Here is a 16,321-nt window from a genome sequence, read left to right on the forward strand (position 1 = left end):
GGAACAGTGGTACAAAAGGGGAACAAGAATGTGATTCAATCCTATTTAATTAAAATATGTTTTTAAATTTTAAAAAAAATAAAAAAATAAACTTTAATATTTTCAGTTTCTTTAAATCTTGAAATTAGCAGCTGAGCCATGCTTAGTATCTGTTTTCATTTCGTTCCTACTAATTCAGACTCTCACAGGCTGCACAACTTTTAACGAGTGAGAGGAGCCTGAGACAAACAATGTTAAGATGTCTTCACTGGAGAAGAGCACCCTTTCTCTACTATAACATGATAAAGGCTATCATATTATAATGCAAGGAAAGGTTATAACAAAGTACCACAAGTGGTAACCTAATCCAAGAAAAGTTTAATGTCTGATGGTTATACAGGTTATCAGTTTAAAATCAAGGGCCAATTAGTCTCTATTCTTTCAAGCTGTAAGGAAACATCTTCAGCCTGTCTCTGCTTTCTAGAGATTTTCTTCCTTTTTTTTCTTTTATTGGATATTTTCTTTATCTACATTTCAAATGTTATCCCCTCTCCAGGTTTCCCTCTGATACCCCCTATCCCATTCCCTCTCCCCCTGCCTATGAGGGTGCTCCCCAATCCACCCATTCCTGCCTTCCCTCCCTGGCATTCCCCTACACTGGGGCACTGAAGTTCCTCAAGCCCAAGGGCCGCTCCCAGCACTTATATCCAACAAGGCCATCCTCTGCCACACATGTGGCTGGAGTCATGAGTCACTTCATGTGTACTCTTTGGTTGGTGGTCCAGTCCCCCGGGGCTCTGGTGGGTCTGGCAGTTAGCACTGTTGCTCCCCCCATGGGGCTGCATAGTCCCTTAGCTCCTTCAGACCCTTCTCCAACTACTCCATCAGGGACCTTGCCCTCAGTCCAAGCTCCATTTGTTTGAACTGCAACACCTCTATCCTTTCCACTGTCTCATATCATTTTTCATCCATGAGTCTTAATTCTTAAATGGACAAAAAAACATGCCCAATTAGAATTTGTCCTACTATCCCATGACTGTATCTTCAATTAATTAAAGAAGCACATCTTGAAATCCTAAGATTAGAAACTTAGAATTTCTTAGGGGTTGTATTTCCAACTATTATGGTACAAAAAGTCACTATGATTATTGCTAATAATTAACCAGTCACTCTAAGAGCAGCTAGGAAATACATTTTTATTAAAAAAAAAATGACTGCTGTGCTATCATTTTAAATATCCTTATAATACAGTCCCCCAAAACCATACAGATGAGTCCTGGTATAACAGAAATGAAGAAGGTGGTTTGGGGACAATAAGTGCTATCCCAGTGAATGCCTCGGATGCACAGTGAGACTCAAGACTTCTCACCAGGGTCTGCTGGTTCTGGTTTGTCATCGCTCAGTAACATGCTTAACTCTTAGCAGCTCTTGCGCTCCAACTCTATTTCATCTCCTTTTGTGTGTGAACTTTACTCTTGCTTCCTGAGTTTAGTTTCAGTCGTATTCACTATCTCAGGCAGTTCCTTGCTAGGTATTTCTTACTTGTTTGATGTAGCTCAGTCCTTCCGTCTGACCTTGTTTTAGAAGTAGTTGCTTAAAAGCTGTGCGTCCTTACTCCACTTATCACTAAAAAGTTTTTCTCTGACAAAACTGAGCTAAATTTTCCTCCAATGGGACTGCGTTCCTTGTGTTAAGGAAGATAAGCCCTCAAGCAGGGTTGTATTCGTTCTCTAGGGTGACCTTTCTACAGAGTGGCCCTGGGCTGCTTGCAGGCTCTGTATAGGGAATTGTACACTCCCCTCAGGGTGCCCCAGGCCTCTTTTCCATCCATGTTCTCTACTAGAGCTCCTATGGCTGGCTCAGCCTGTATGCTTTCCTGGAACACCTAGGTGAAGTCTAAAATGCTGACTCCCTCCATTAACATTTCTTTCTGTCACTCAGCACACTTACTGGTGTAATAGTCTTCTCATTAATTTCATAGGGAATGCTATTTTTTAAAATGTGTAAAGTATAGCAGAGCTGCAGGTCTGAAAATTGTTATCACTTGGTGAGAAGCATATGACATGGGGGATGGGTCAATGATTAAATTGTGTGCTTAAGGAAGAAAGAGGAGAGACAGAGGGAAGGAGGGAGAGAGAGGGGGAGGCATGGAGGGAGAAGAGGAGGGAGAGGAAAGAGAATAGAGAATAAGAGAGAGAGGGAGAGAGAGGGAGGGAGAGAGAGAGGAAGAGAGAGAGGGAGAGAGAGAGAGGGAGAGAGAGAGAGAGAGAGAGAGAGAGAGAGAGCTGGCACAAGCCACTGAGCACATGTGGTTGTTTACTGACAACCCCTAGGATTCTGTTTTCTTCATACAACTATAGATCCAGGTTGCAAACTGAGGTCAGGTCATAGGATTTGTATAACAACTGCTTCCCTCCTGACCAGCTCTCCAAATGCAATGCTTTCTTCTGTGTAGTTCATCCCCTACGTCAGAATAAGTCAGAAAAGTAAAAGTTTTATTTATTTATTTATTTATTCATCCATCCATCCATCCATCCATCCATTCATTTAAAGTGTTAGTAATGAGGTGGTTAAAATAGGTTTACACACTGCCCTAGTTACTTATGAATACAGAAGTGAACTTACCTTAAGCCTCTTCAGCATATGAGAATAAGAAACATGAGAGTTACAGCCATTGAGTTATTTTGCAGATAGCCTGTTTTTCTCTGTATTTGAGAAACTAATAGATGTGTTAATATTGTAGAACCCCTTGTTTGAGACAGCATCGCCACTTTCAAACACATCCTGTTTCTACATGTTCATCAATCATACACGTTCATATTTGTGTGAGAAATATAAAAGGAAAATGCCATGAAGTCTACTTTCCATATTCAAACACAGGGTGCATTTATCCACCTGGAGGAGTTAGATATGAAAGTCAGTCTTGGGTTTTCCTCTCATTTTTCTTTTCTTTATTTTGCTTTTATCACAACTATTTCAATTTTTATTACTAGAAGATATATATATATTCTCCATCCCTAGTGCATATTACTTAAAATCCTGTGTTAGCTTTCTATAAGTACAAAAAAAACCCAAATTTAATAGCTTTTAGCTTTATTTGTATTCTGCATAGTACCTGTGTACTTCCTACCAAGAGACTACTTAAGAATTATGATTTCTATTCATTCATTATTATAAAAAACTTCATTCCTTATAAAAGTATGCCTAGAAGAAGTGGGAGCTATGATTTCTTCATATCTTATAATAACTTCAACAACACTTTTGCCCTTTTAAATCTTCTAATGAATGAAATTTTGCTTCTCCGCCTCTCATTTTTAGTTTTTTTACCAACCCCAATTCCATAACCTGTTCCTTAATTTTGGAAGCAGGTCACAGAATTATTATTAGTTTTTGTACATCTTGGCTGTATGACACTATGAAAGTTACCTTCCCTTTCACAACTCCTGAGGAGATTGGAATTATACATGATATATATATAGGAGGGTATGAAAATTAAGAAGAAAGACACTAAAATTTTTAACCAAATTTAAGTGAGAAAATATTCAAAACTGTATAACTTGCTGTGTTACTAATTCCCTTTCAACTACTTTTACTTTCAAGTAAAAGGTAAAAAAAAAAAGGTATCATTTTAGTTAAATGGCCCACTCTGTTGCCCTTAAATGAGAAAGTGATAAATAGATGAATATTTTTCAGTGCTCAGTAGTTTGAGGCATGTGTTTTTATAGTCAATGTAATCAAATTAAAGTATGACACATGACACAATGAGACACATATGCACTACGGAAATGCTTATACACATCCAGACCAATGAGTAGATTTATGCAGAAACAGGTACAAGACTTATAAATATATAGTACAAAACATAACTTCAAACATGCTGTCATACCAATTTATTTGTTTTTTTTTTAATTTTAAACTTAACTTTATTGTAGAAAATAATATTTTACATTTAGATCACAAAAATATGAGAAACCAAGAGTAATGAAACATATCTTCTTGTAAAGAACAGCCATTATCACTACTGATAAATTAATCTATTCCAAATATAAACCCAAGTGAAAAAATTAAAATGTATTTTTAAGGATAGATTTCTGAGTATTTACATATTTGAAAAGCATCCCTCCTCTTTTGAGCTTCACAGTCGAGGAGAGGATAAAATGAACTCGGCTGCAGGTGATTCATAATTCATATAAATTCATTTTTTAAAGAACTGAGCCCTAGCAGTTATTAATTATTAGAAGATTTACAGTATATTTAAGAGTGATGCATAGCCAAGCCTGCTGAAAAAGAATGGATCCTTGCCAAATAGCATTGAAATAAGTGTTGCATTTATACATAGGGAAAGAGGATTTAATTCCATCATTATTATTGCAGTTTTTAACAGCAATACGACTCCACAGCAGCCACCATAATTATTGTCACAGGCTGGGAGGGTGTGGGAGGGCAAGCACATTTTTATAGATTAATAATCTCTTGAGGTCACAGAGTACCAAATGTGTTTCTTCTGGGTTAGGGAGCGGGGGAGGAGTAGGCACCGGCTCTGATGAAATCTGAACAGCCTGAGTTTCTTCCTAAAAATCTGTACAAGGAGTGCAGCTTTAAAACTCTCTCAGCTCACCTAAGGTAAATATTGCTAGGCAGCAGTGAAACCTTAATTAGCATTCTTCCTCCTTTTAAAGAATACTAGTCATAAGAGACATTGAAAAAGTGACGTTTGCTTCTCCTGAAATTCCTTTCTGGCTCCTTGTTTTTTAGTACTTATTTTTTTTAAATTATTCTTTGAATGTTTCATACGTTCATGCGATGTATATTGATCATGTGTAATCACCTGTTAAGTCTATCCAGCTCCCGCTAGTATCTCCCTCCTCACCTTTCTCCCAGGTTCATGACCTCTTTACATATTTTTTGTTTAAAATGTTGTTACTAATAACTGCTGAGTCCAAGTAGGGCTGCCCATAGACACAAGGGTACATATAACCACTCACTGGTACATCAAGAACCTGCTTGGAACCGTGTCCCAAAGGGAAGTGGCTCTCCCTCCTTGGCAGCTTCTCTATGAGGGGGGAGTCTTGCAGGCCACTCCCCTCTCCATGCTGGGGATTGATATGCTTTGCTCCTGTACCGGGCTTGGAGGTAACCGTGGCTGCTGTGCTTTGTTGCGTGCGACAGCCATGCCATGTCCAGAAGTCGACATTCCCCAGTGATCGTCCTCGTCTTTTGGCTTGAACACTTTCCCAAAACCTCTTCACTGATGTTCCCTAAGGCTTTAATGGTTGGAGGTTAGTAAAAATGACCACTCCAACAGTTGAGAACTCAGTGTTATTTATACCCTCAGCCACTACAAAAATAAGCATCTCTGACCAAACTTGAAAGCAGCCCAGTCCTATGGGTATAAACACAAATAATCAGAATGCAGTTTGACAGGAGCATCATTTTCTTCCTTTAATGCCACATTTCAGTGAAGTACTGTATACATAAACTGTTCATTTAAAAAAAAAATGACATTGACGTTTGACATGGATGTACCTATCCTCTGACTTCATGTTGTCTGTTCACTTACTAAAATGTGTTTTATTGTATATATATATGGACATAATTCATTTAAGTTAAGGCAATAATCAACATTTTAAAAGAAATCAAGGTTGCCTCTAGGTTCGAGGTGGATGGATCTCTTATGTGTTGTGTTTCTGTGGGTGTGAGTTTCAATTGATAGCATTGGAAGAAGAAAACAACAGCATGCAAGGAAAGAATCAGAAATAACAAGTTGTACAATTATTTGTCATTTATTGGTCATACTAATACATATAGATAAGTACTGTTAGTGACACTACTAGGAGAAGCAAGTCATGTTTTGTTCCTTAGACTCAGCTATGACTGTTGTAATTTGAATATGAAAGCTTCCTCTTCCTAGTGTTCCTGTGTTTGAACACTAGGTTTGAAGGTTATAGCTCTGGTGTGGAAGACTCTGGAAACTCTCAACTCTCCTATGTGGTATCTAACAGGAAATATCACTTTGGAGTGAGGCTTGAGGTTCTATAGTCTATTCACAATTACTGTTCTCTAGGATACACATATGGGTATGAAAAGTCATCCCTCAGCTTTCTGACAGCCAGGCCAGCCTATACTCTTGTAGCTATTCTTTCTTTACAGTAGAGGACATTATCTCTGGCATATGAACCCCCAAACAAATCCTGTCTTCTCTAACTTGCCTTTGGTCATGACATTTTATCTCTAAAACAGAAAAGTAATACAATAATGGAACATACATTTCAAGTCAAAGACTTACCGTTTATATAAATTCTAGAGCTGAGAATATTTCCAGATTTACTCTTAAACTCCTGAGTTTGGTTTAAAATAGTTTGTGTTCATTTGTATGATTAATATTTATTGGAAAATCTTATTATATCTTGAGAGGTGTGCTGAAGAGATTGATGGACTTGTATTCTCAGAAGACACCAACTATTTGGGGAAGATGTGCTCTGGAGAAGCAAATATAATTTGCTATCCAAAATATCAACTGTATGTATTCTAAAGAAATAAAAATAAAAAAAGTCCCAGTCAAAAAAGTGAAAAGGATTATAAAACTAATTATCTTTGATACCAACAGTTCTCCAACATTGAAATATTATATTTGCCATTATTATTCACCAAGCATCATAAAATGTACTTTTGAGGCATCGTCATGCACAGCACTACATTATCATGCATGAACAAAGGCAATTAGTAACATAGAGAAGCTTAATTTAACCCTGTGCGCAGCAAATGAGGACATTCAGTAACTTAGATTAGATTACTAAACCACCACTCTCAGAGTTATTTTATCTTTATTTTTAATAGAATTCAGAATATTAATAACCATGTGATAGTCTCTTATCTGTCCTTTCTCAATTTCACAGACACAGACAACAGACATGCATTACTCCTCATCTTTTATCTTGCAGGTTAAAGCTTTGAACTGGATGGTATAATGTTTCACACACAATAGAATAGTTTTTGAATTTTAAATTAAGCAATGAGTGGATACCATACTAGTGTTAGTTCAAAACTAGTTTCTTCTGTTTTTCACTTGTTTCAGTTATTTTTCCAAGAAGCTCAACGACAATTGTATTTGTCTCTAATCCTATGAAACAAAAACCCTCTGGTCAGATTTGACTGTCAATTCTGTACTCTTCAATTGGAAGTTTGAATCAAATCATTCCCTGAGCAGGCATTTTGATGTAACCTCAGTCACCATTCATATGCTCTTTCATCTTCAGTACAATTCTCTTTTGATTAGCTTCTTGGCCACAGATGATAGCCTTACTAAGGGAGAGTCTCAAAATTCTCATTCATAGTACACTTGTAATTTTTAAATTAAGAAAACATCTTCGACTATGGGGTCAACTTAGAGACCCTCAGTGTAGAGGGGCCCTTTGCCATGACCTCTCTCTACCTATTTCTTTCATAGGAGAAGTGTGTGTGTGTGTGTGCATGTGCGTGTGTGTGTGTGTGTGTGTGTGTGTGTGTGTGTGTGTGTGTGTGTGTGTGTCCCCTGCCTCCTTGCTTGCCTGGGCACATGAACAAGGTGCTGCTCTCAGTGACATTCCTTTCTTGATCTTTCCAGCAAGCCACCTGACTTAAGATTTCTGACAGAGGGAAGCAGGCTCCAGCCTTTATCTCAGCACATGCATTAAATTCTTGAACCTATACCATTCTGGTGAGGTACCTTCTAGTACAAAGCATTAACCATCTTTTCCCCCTTTTCTTTCTTCCTTCCTTTCTTCCTTCCTTCCTTCCTTCCTTCCTTTCTTCCTTCCTTCCTTCCTTCCTGCCTTTCTTTCTTTCTTTAGCTTTCTTTCTTTCTTTCTTTCTTCCTCTTCCTTCCTTCCTTCCTCCATCTCTTTTCCTTTCTCTCTTTTGCTTTCTCTCTCTTTTGCTTTGTCTCTTTCTCTCTTTCTTTTTTCTTTCTTTCCTTCTTCTTTCTTTCTTTCTTTCTTTCTTTCTTTCTTTCTTTCTTTTTTCTGATAAGCAGAGAAATGTGGGATGAGTCCTTCATAATAAATACTCATTTCTATATTATAAATTCAGTTAAAGAATATCCTTTATTCTTCTAATGAATGTAACTAGTTTGGACTAAAGTGCTGGGTGAAGTTTGCTAATTTTAGTATTTACTGCCTGGGTTTAGTTGGACATCATTAATTGGAAAAGGTATATAGATATTCCCCTCCATCTTCTGCTTCAGACTTTATATGGAATTCTTAAAAATGCATTTGCATTTTTATGCACTGCCTTCTCTCTTAGAACACTAGAAAACTCTAATACCTGTTAACCTTAATGTCTGTACAAATCATTGAGAAAATAGTCTTGCAGCAAAGGATGCTGAGACAGTCCTTTGTGCCTGTGTTCCCCACTGCTATGCGAAATATTTAGCAGCATGAAAACAGCTTAATAGTCATAGAGTCACTGGTCCCATCATTTTAACCCCTGGGTGCATCCAAACTAAGTATGCTTCTATAATCCTTATTTTGCAGGAGTCTTAGGCAGAAGGAGAAATCAAAATGCATGTACAACATAATGCTGTCAATATTTATGACGCCATGTAAATCTAATCCATGCTCCTGAGGGAAAAAAAAGAAAAAATAAATAAACTCAGCTTCTTAAAGTCCAATAGCTTTTAAATAATAAAGTTTACTCTGGATGATTAATAGTAAGAATCCTGCTTACACATCTCTACTCTCATCTTGTAAATCATATCACATCTTCTTTTCACTTAGTAAGAATATAGATGATTTGTATACCTTTCTTTGATTTATGGTTTTGCAGTAGAGCTCTTGAAAAGTTTATGTTAACATGCAAATCAATAATGCTGATGTTAAAAGATCCCTGTAAGGCACACTTCATTCTCTAGCCACATGGCTATACAAAACACAATTTCCTTAGATATTTTTACAAAACATTGATTTACCTTTAATAGTGTGAGTGTATATGAGTGGTTCATATTAGCATAGTGTTTAAAATTATGGAAATGTTTTTAATAAAATTATTCAAAATGTTAATAATTTATTTTATGTTATCACAAGTTCTAATCTTATAGTTAAAAAGTAACTTTAAAATTCAAGTGGAAACAAAAATGTATTCTAGTAACAGCTTTTAATACTATTTATTTTTTGCAGAGATGAGAATAAATGTCTATTTATCTCAATGATCGACCAAAGCACAAGTCCACTAAAGTGTAACTTGGTCAACAATGAGCCTGTTGAAATCACTTTCAGAGAATGTGTGAGGAATTGCTTACAGGCATGTGGTTACCTCATAAGAACTTTCCTACCAAAATGTCTTACCCCAGCATGGATAAAGACTTGCTCATAGCTACTTAGATAGCAAGCCTCTTGAGTTAACTTTCCACAACTGATATACTCTTGAACCTCATGAGACCACAAGACTGAGTAAAATTAGGGAATATAGAGAATGCTGACTGAAAGGTTGGTGGGTACTGGCTATCAGGTGCAGCTACTGCTCAGGCATCACATCTGTTTCTGACAAAGATAGGAGTACTTTCAGGCTCAGGGAAAAGTGTGTCTCAGTTCTCTTGGAGTGTTAAATGAATTACTATACATAAAGTCTTATTTTTTAAAAGAAAATCAATATGTAATACCATTTGCTATTCTGTTGGATGTCATCATTGAGATGATCCTAAAAAGCATATGTAAAGCAGTAAGAAACATGCATAGTTCAATAAATAAAAGGAAGTATATATGGCTGATAAGGAAACAATAGATAATGTAACGATCATAAAGTAGCTACTATTAAGAGACCCATAATAATTTAGTAGAGTGATGCCTAAATTGTGGTTTTGTTGTTGATGATTTGGTTTGGTTTGGTTTGGCTTTTGCCACGTCCACTCATGTACTCCAGTAAAGTCTGCTGGAGGCGTATGACTTCAAAGGGAGTTTGCCTCCTGGGTATTCAGTCAGTCGCTGGCATCTCCTAACTCAGACATGTTCCAGATTAATCTTTCCAATAGTCAATATGCCTTCTTATCCAGATATAAAGGTGCCCCAAGAAATAATTCATAATTAGTTAAAACTAAGATTACACACTGTTCCCTGGTCAGCACAGCATTCCAATATATCCCAATTTATTACCAAGCTGTTGTTAGCTTGGAATTTCTCACAAGGAAGCTGTCTTATCAGACAGGGTGTCCTCAGAGTTAGGAACAGAGGTCAGGCACTATTGCTAACTGTAAACATAGTTAGAATTCTCAGAGCAGTCCTTCAGAAGACAGAATTGTTTTACATACCAGAGAATAATTGAAGGGCTTCCCTCACTTAAGGGCATTCTCAAGAACTGCTAGATTGGGACTTCCTGGTGCTTGCCTCCAAAAGACCCAGAGAATTAGCTTGGGACTGCCAAGATAGCCCCAGCTGGAAGGGCACAACTCACTGCTCTTCCTCTTTGAACCTGGATGCCTGATCTTACAGACCTTGATATGACCATCTCTTGCCTATGTGACTTCTATCGTGTTGTCTGATCTTACTGACCTTGATGTGGCCCTCACCTGCCTACGTGACTTTGGTCATTAGCCCTGTTTTCTGTATACTATATAAGCCTGGTCTTCACTTTGTGCACTTACTTAGACATTCAGGTTCGGGATTTGGGCATTCAAGATAGAGCATTCTGTATTAGTCAGGTACTATCAGAGCCTCTCAGGAGACAGCTATCTCAGGCTCCTGTCATCCAGCACTTGCTGACATCCACAATAGTGTCTAGATTTGATGACTGAATATGGAAAGGATTCCCAGGTGGAGCAGTCTCTGAATTGTCCTTCCTTTAGTCTTTGCTCTATAATTAGCCACTATAACTCCTTCCATGGGTGTTTTGTTCCCCCTTTTAAGAAGGAACTAAGTATCCTCACTTTGGTCTTCCTTCTTCTTGAGTTTCTTATGGTTTGTGGTTTGTACTTTATGTATTCCGATCTCCTAGGCTAATATCCACTTATCAGAGAATGTATACCATGTGTGTTCTTTTGTGATTGGGTTATCTCACTCAGGATGATATTCTCCAGGTCCATCCATTTCCCCAAGAATTTCATAAATGCATTATTTTTAATAACTAAGTAGTACTCCATTGCGTAGATGGACCACATTTTCTGTATCCATTCCTCTGTTGAGGGATATCTGGGTTGTTTCCAGTTTCTGGCTATTATAAATAAGGCTGCTATGAACATAGTAGAGCATGTGCTCTTGTTACATATTGGAGCATCTTCTGAGAGTCTCTGATAGTACCCAACTAATACAGAAGTAGAGGCTCAAAACTATCTATTGGACTGAGTACAGGGTCCCCAATGAAGGAGCTAGAGAAAGGACTCAAGGAGCTGAAGGGTTTGCAGCCCTTTAGGAGGAAGAATAATATGAACTAACAAGTATCCTCAGAGCTCCCAGGGACTAAAACTCCAACCAAAGAATACACATGGGGTGGGGACTCATGGCTCCAGCAGCATATGTATAGCAGAGGATGGCCAAGCTGGTTATCAATGGAGGAGAGGACCTTGGCCCTGTGAAGGTTCTATGCCCCAGTTTGGGGAATGCCGGGTTCAGTAAGCAGGAGGGGGTGGGATGGTGCGCAGGGGGAGGGAGGAGGGAACAGGGGATTGTTTTAGTTTTAGTTTTAGTCTTAGTTTTTGTTTTTGTTTTTGCTTTTGTTTTTGTTTGAAGGGGAGCCTGGGAAAGGAGATATTGTAAATAAGAAAACATCTAATAAAAAAAAAAAAAAGAAGAGACCGAGTATTGGAGCTTCGAGCTTCATGGGGTCCACAGCCCCTGGGCCCAAATAACTCTGATCCAGGGGTGCAACACATGTCCAGAAGAGGTGGCTATTTTAGACCCAGTGTGTTTCAGATGGCCTTAGATGTACCCTGACCGCTGAGCTGCCAGATTTTTCATTTCTCTTTTATAATGACTGTAAAAGTCTGATGCCATTTTTAAGAAATACATTCAGATCCTGTACTCCCATGTGTTGTGTCTGCCATCATTTCTTCACCTATGCCTTGTCGACCTGACTAGGACCCTGTTCCCCCGCGGGTTGAGGGAGGCCCAGACTGTCTGGCTTGCAGCAGGCTTTGATTTTTAGTTTTTATTGAGAAATAAACCCAGGTTCTCATGCATATCAGGCAAGCACTCCAACTGAGCTGCAATACCATCCCTTTATGAGTTTTAAAAAATGTTGAAACCAGGCCTGAGAGGAGAACATACATAAAAATTTAAAATATTTTTCAGTAGGAAAAAAATGTCAACACATTTCAATATAAGCCATTGTAAATATTGCAAAGCCTTCATTATGTCAAAAGACTTAAAAGACCTAAAATGATACAATTATAATGTAAAATAAATATATAGCATCCATGTGTTGATGGTCTATAAGATAAAGCTCCTTAACTTTCAAAAATTTTATCTCCTTCCCCTGGTATCTTACTGAAAAAAAGTCTCCCTTGTATATTTGTATATGTTCTATTATGTATATTTGATATTTGTATATGTTCTATTATGTCTATGATTTTAAGAAGTCAGTTTCACTGTAAACAGAGTTAAGTCTACACTTAATATATTGGGAGTCTTCCTGTTTCAGCCTCCAAAATTTTGGGACTACAGACAGTAGTCTCCATGCTCAGCTATATATCTTCTCCTTTATATAATATAACATTGAAAATGTAATGTTGATGGCCAGAGAGACTTCTAACTAGTTAAGGGCACTGGGCTGTTCTTCCAGAGGACCTGGGTTCAAGTTCTAGCTCCCACATGGCAACTTACAACTGTCTGTAACTCCTGTTCCGGATGATCTGACACCTTTACAAAGGCATTCAGGTAGGCGAAATATTAATGTACTTTTTAAAAGTATTTAAAATGTTATGTTATTTTAATTTTTCACAATCCCATTTTCAAGAGTTCTAATATTCTAATATTTGTATCTAATGGAAATCTACTGAAACATGATCTGCTTAACTCTAATTACTTTTTTCACAGAATAGAGAAGGAGTATTGATTTTTGATTTTCCCCCACACATCCTCATGGTTGTGTGTGTGTGTATGTGTGTGTGTGTGTGTGTGTGTGTGTGTGTGTGTGTGTTAGAGAGAAAGGAGGGAGGAGAGGGAAAAGGGGAGAGAGAAAGAGGTGGGTGGGAGTGAATAGGAGGGAGGGGGAGAGGGAAAGAGAGAGAGACAGACAGACAGAGACAGAGGTAGAGACAGAGACTTTATCCTTAACTTCATTATGCAGAGGATCTTAGAGACTGTTTTTCTTAGATTTCTTGTGTCTGCCTTTTAGTTCCTTCCTAATACTTAAAGAATACAGAATGACAAAGAGGGAAACATTTTTCTAATGGCACATACCTTTAATCCCAATACTGAAGGTAACAATCCACTGATCTCTATGAATTAGTGGCCAGCCTGGTTTACAGAGTGAATTCCAGGACAGGCAGAGCTGCATGGTGAGTCAATTTTTCAAAAACAAACAGAAAATAGAGGGGTGGGGCGAATTTGTATTCTGTTTTAAAAGAATCGATATATTTTAAATTGTACTTTTCAGTGTATTTTCCTATGTAAAATAACAACTCAGAGTTTTACAATCATGTAGTCTGTTTTTAATTTTGCCATCAATTAAGGCAGCTCTTTCATTCATTGATGTTAAACAGTTGCTTTTTTGATGATTATATACTGTAATGACGAAACGATTAAGTCTGAACATCTCTACGCTTTATTCACAACTCTGGAATATATATAATCTGTTGTCATGTATTGGCATAGAGTGACCATTTATCCTTTTACTTTATATGTTTCCTAGAAGCCTATCTGCCAGGTTCTATTCTAGAGTTTCAGCAAAGAATAAAATAGTCCAGAAGTCTGGCTACAAGGTAGCAATCACTCCACTGCCTGGCATTCAGAAACACTCACATTTTGGATCACTTTATTGGCTGAGTAGATAAGACCTCAGTGCCTCTTGAAAGGATTCTGCGTATATAAAATCATTTAAAAATAGTTCTTCCGGAAAAACTAATAATTGATGGTATAAGTGAGCATTTTGTATAACATTTCCTTCTGCTGCCATGTTTTTCCTTGTTTCCTTTTCAAATGTTTCCTTAACTACTCTTCTCTCTTTACATACTCAAGAGATAAAATATTTTGGATGACATATCAATGTTTTCTAGATTGTGGTTAACTAAAAGGTTATTGCCTTGTCTTATAAAACGTGAAACAGTAAAAGGGGGAAGACATTTCCATACTCTTACAGATAAGATAAGTCCTGACAACCTGACTCCTATTATGAAAACACTGAGTCTTGAAAGGAGAGGTCTCCAGCTTCCTGAATGCTGGAATTGCTGGAATATACTGTGACCCTCCTTCAGCTGAGCTCTGATTCTTCAGACCTTGCCTTTCCACAGATAACCACGCCTCTCTGCCTTCCTCCTGCTAATTGCCATGCCTCTCTACAAGTTCGAGTTACACCGGAAGTCCCACCTCCAGAGGCTGAAGGAGAAGTTGCTGATTGGCCCAAGTTGCTCACGAACTTGGGGGAGGGTTTTTGCCTTACCTATTCTACCTGGTTTTGCTTGTAACAACGTGCATTGAATGAAAGACGGCTGATTGAAACACACCTGTGTTTGGCTAATTTTTACAAATCCTTCCCGTGGTTCCGGTACCCCAAAATGGTTTTCCAGGACCTTGACCCCATTCCAGAAAACCCATTCATACTTGTGGCTGCTGGACGGCTACAATATACCACAGACAGATCATTCCCCAGTTATATTACTCTCACATTTCTCCAAATATTGTTTCACACTAATTTTCCTCCTTATAGAACTTATAAGCAGGACTAAGCAGGCCACACACTCCATTGTTTTATTTATATATCCATTAAAGTCATTATATCACTAACCAGGTCAGATGTAGTTTCTCCTAAAATGAATATTAACCCGATATGAATTATTAATTTTAGTACTTAATTGACATTGCTAATATCTCAAAACTTAGTATTTTAGTGTTTTATGTTATCATATTTTATCTCTTATTAGCATATTCCATTTTATGCACTATAACCAATAGAGTTATGAACACAATAAAAGTTAAGACTGGAAACACTGGTAAGAGCCCTTAACTGAGTCTTTATTTCATTATCAACTAATAGCTCCTTAATTCACTTGACTATGTATTCTGTTGCTTTTGTGTTATACTGTTTGGTAACCTAGTGGGTGTGAGACTGTGTAAAGGCAGCCTGTTTTCTGGTCAAGCTAGGTTTAGACCCTCGTGAGACCTCGCGGATTAATCTGCAAGGGACGAAAGACCCGTTTGCCATGTTCCCAGACACTAGGCTCCTGACAAGAGAGCCCAGCTCCATAATTCTGTGGCCACCAGTCATATAGGCTGTCTGAACTCCACCCCCACAGTTACCTAGCAACATCCAGGTAAGCTCCCCCCACAGCTACTTGGCAACAACAATATAGCCCAGCCCACTATAAAAGGAGCTGCTTGCCCCCTCCTCACTCTTTTGCTCACTCTCTTACCCTCTTGCTCTTACTCTCGCCTCTCTCCCCCTCTCTCCATGGCTGGCCTCTGCTTCTCTACTCTCTCTCTCTGTCTCTCTGTCTCTGTCTTTCTCTGTCTTTCTCTGTCTCTCTCTGTCTCTCTCTGTCTCTCTGTGTCTCTGTGTCTCTCTGTCTCTGTCTCTGTCTCTCTCTCTCTCTCTCTCCCTCTCTCCGTCTCTCCGTCTCTCTGTCTCTGTCTCTGTCTCTGTCTCCGTCTCTGTCTCTCTGTCTCTGTCTCTATTTCTGTCTCTCTTTCTCTCTCTCTCTCTCTCTCTCTCTCTCTCTCTCTCTCTCTCTCTCTCTCTCTTTCTCTGCCTTTTTACAATAAATGCCTTAAAACTATGTACTGGAGGCTGGAGAGAAAGCTCAGCAGTTAGGAGCCATCCAAAGTTCCTAAAATTCAAATCCCAGCAACCACTTGGTGGCTCACAACCATTCATAATGAGATCTGACATCCTCTTCTGGAGTGTCTGAAGACAGCTACAGTGTACTTATGTATAATAAATAAATCTTAAAAAAAAAAATACCATGGACCGGACAGTCTCTGCTCATCTGGAACCCCCTGTGCTGGAGCAGTGGAGCAAGTTTCCCTCTAAAGAGCTGTGAGTCTAACCTCATGCCAGGAGGCCTCTCAACACTACTCTAGCCATGGTTGCCAGCCAAACCAAGCAGCCCGTCAAGCTAGCCACCTGAGCTAGCCAGACACTCGCTTCATCAGAAAGCTGCCAGAGCTCTGTCCTCCCTGACCTTTTTCCTTCAGCCTCCTGGGCCAGAGTCTGCCTGAGGGTC

At 38.5% G+C, this 16,321-nt stretch overlaps 1 long non-coding RNA gene across 1 annotated transcript in view; it reads left to right on the forward strand.

Moving 5' to 3' along the window:
• The window catches only part of LOC116084731, a 17,988-nt gene extending 3,548 nt beyond the window's left edge, over window positions 1-14,440 (forward strand). Inside the window, exons 2-4 of the long non-coding RNA XR_004116243.1 lie at window positions 12,724-12,818; window positions 13,364-13,441; window positions 14,393-14,440. This is a non-coding gene — a long non-coding RNA (uncharacterized LOC116084731). The remainder of the gene's footprint in view (window positions 1-12,723; window positions 12,819-13,363; window positions 13,442-14,392) is intronic.
• The last annotated feature ends 1,881 nt before the right edge of the window (window positions 14,441-16,321 follow it).

Source organism: Mastomys coucha, unplaced genomic scaffold (assembly GCF_008632895.1).
Source record: "Mastomys coucha isolate ucsf_1 unplaced genomic scaffold, UCSF_Mcou_1 pScaffold9, whole genome shotgun sequence".
NCBI classification, from domain to species: domain Eukaryota; kingdom Metazoa; phylum Chordata; class Mammalia; order Rodentia; family Muridae; genus Mastomys; species Mastomys coucha.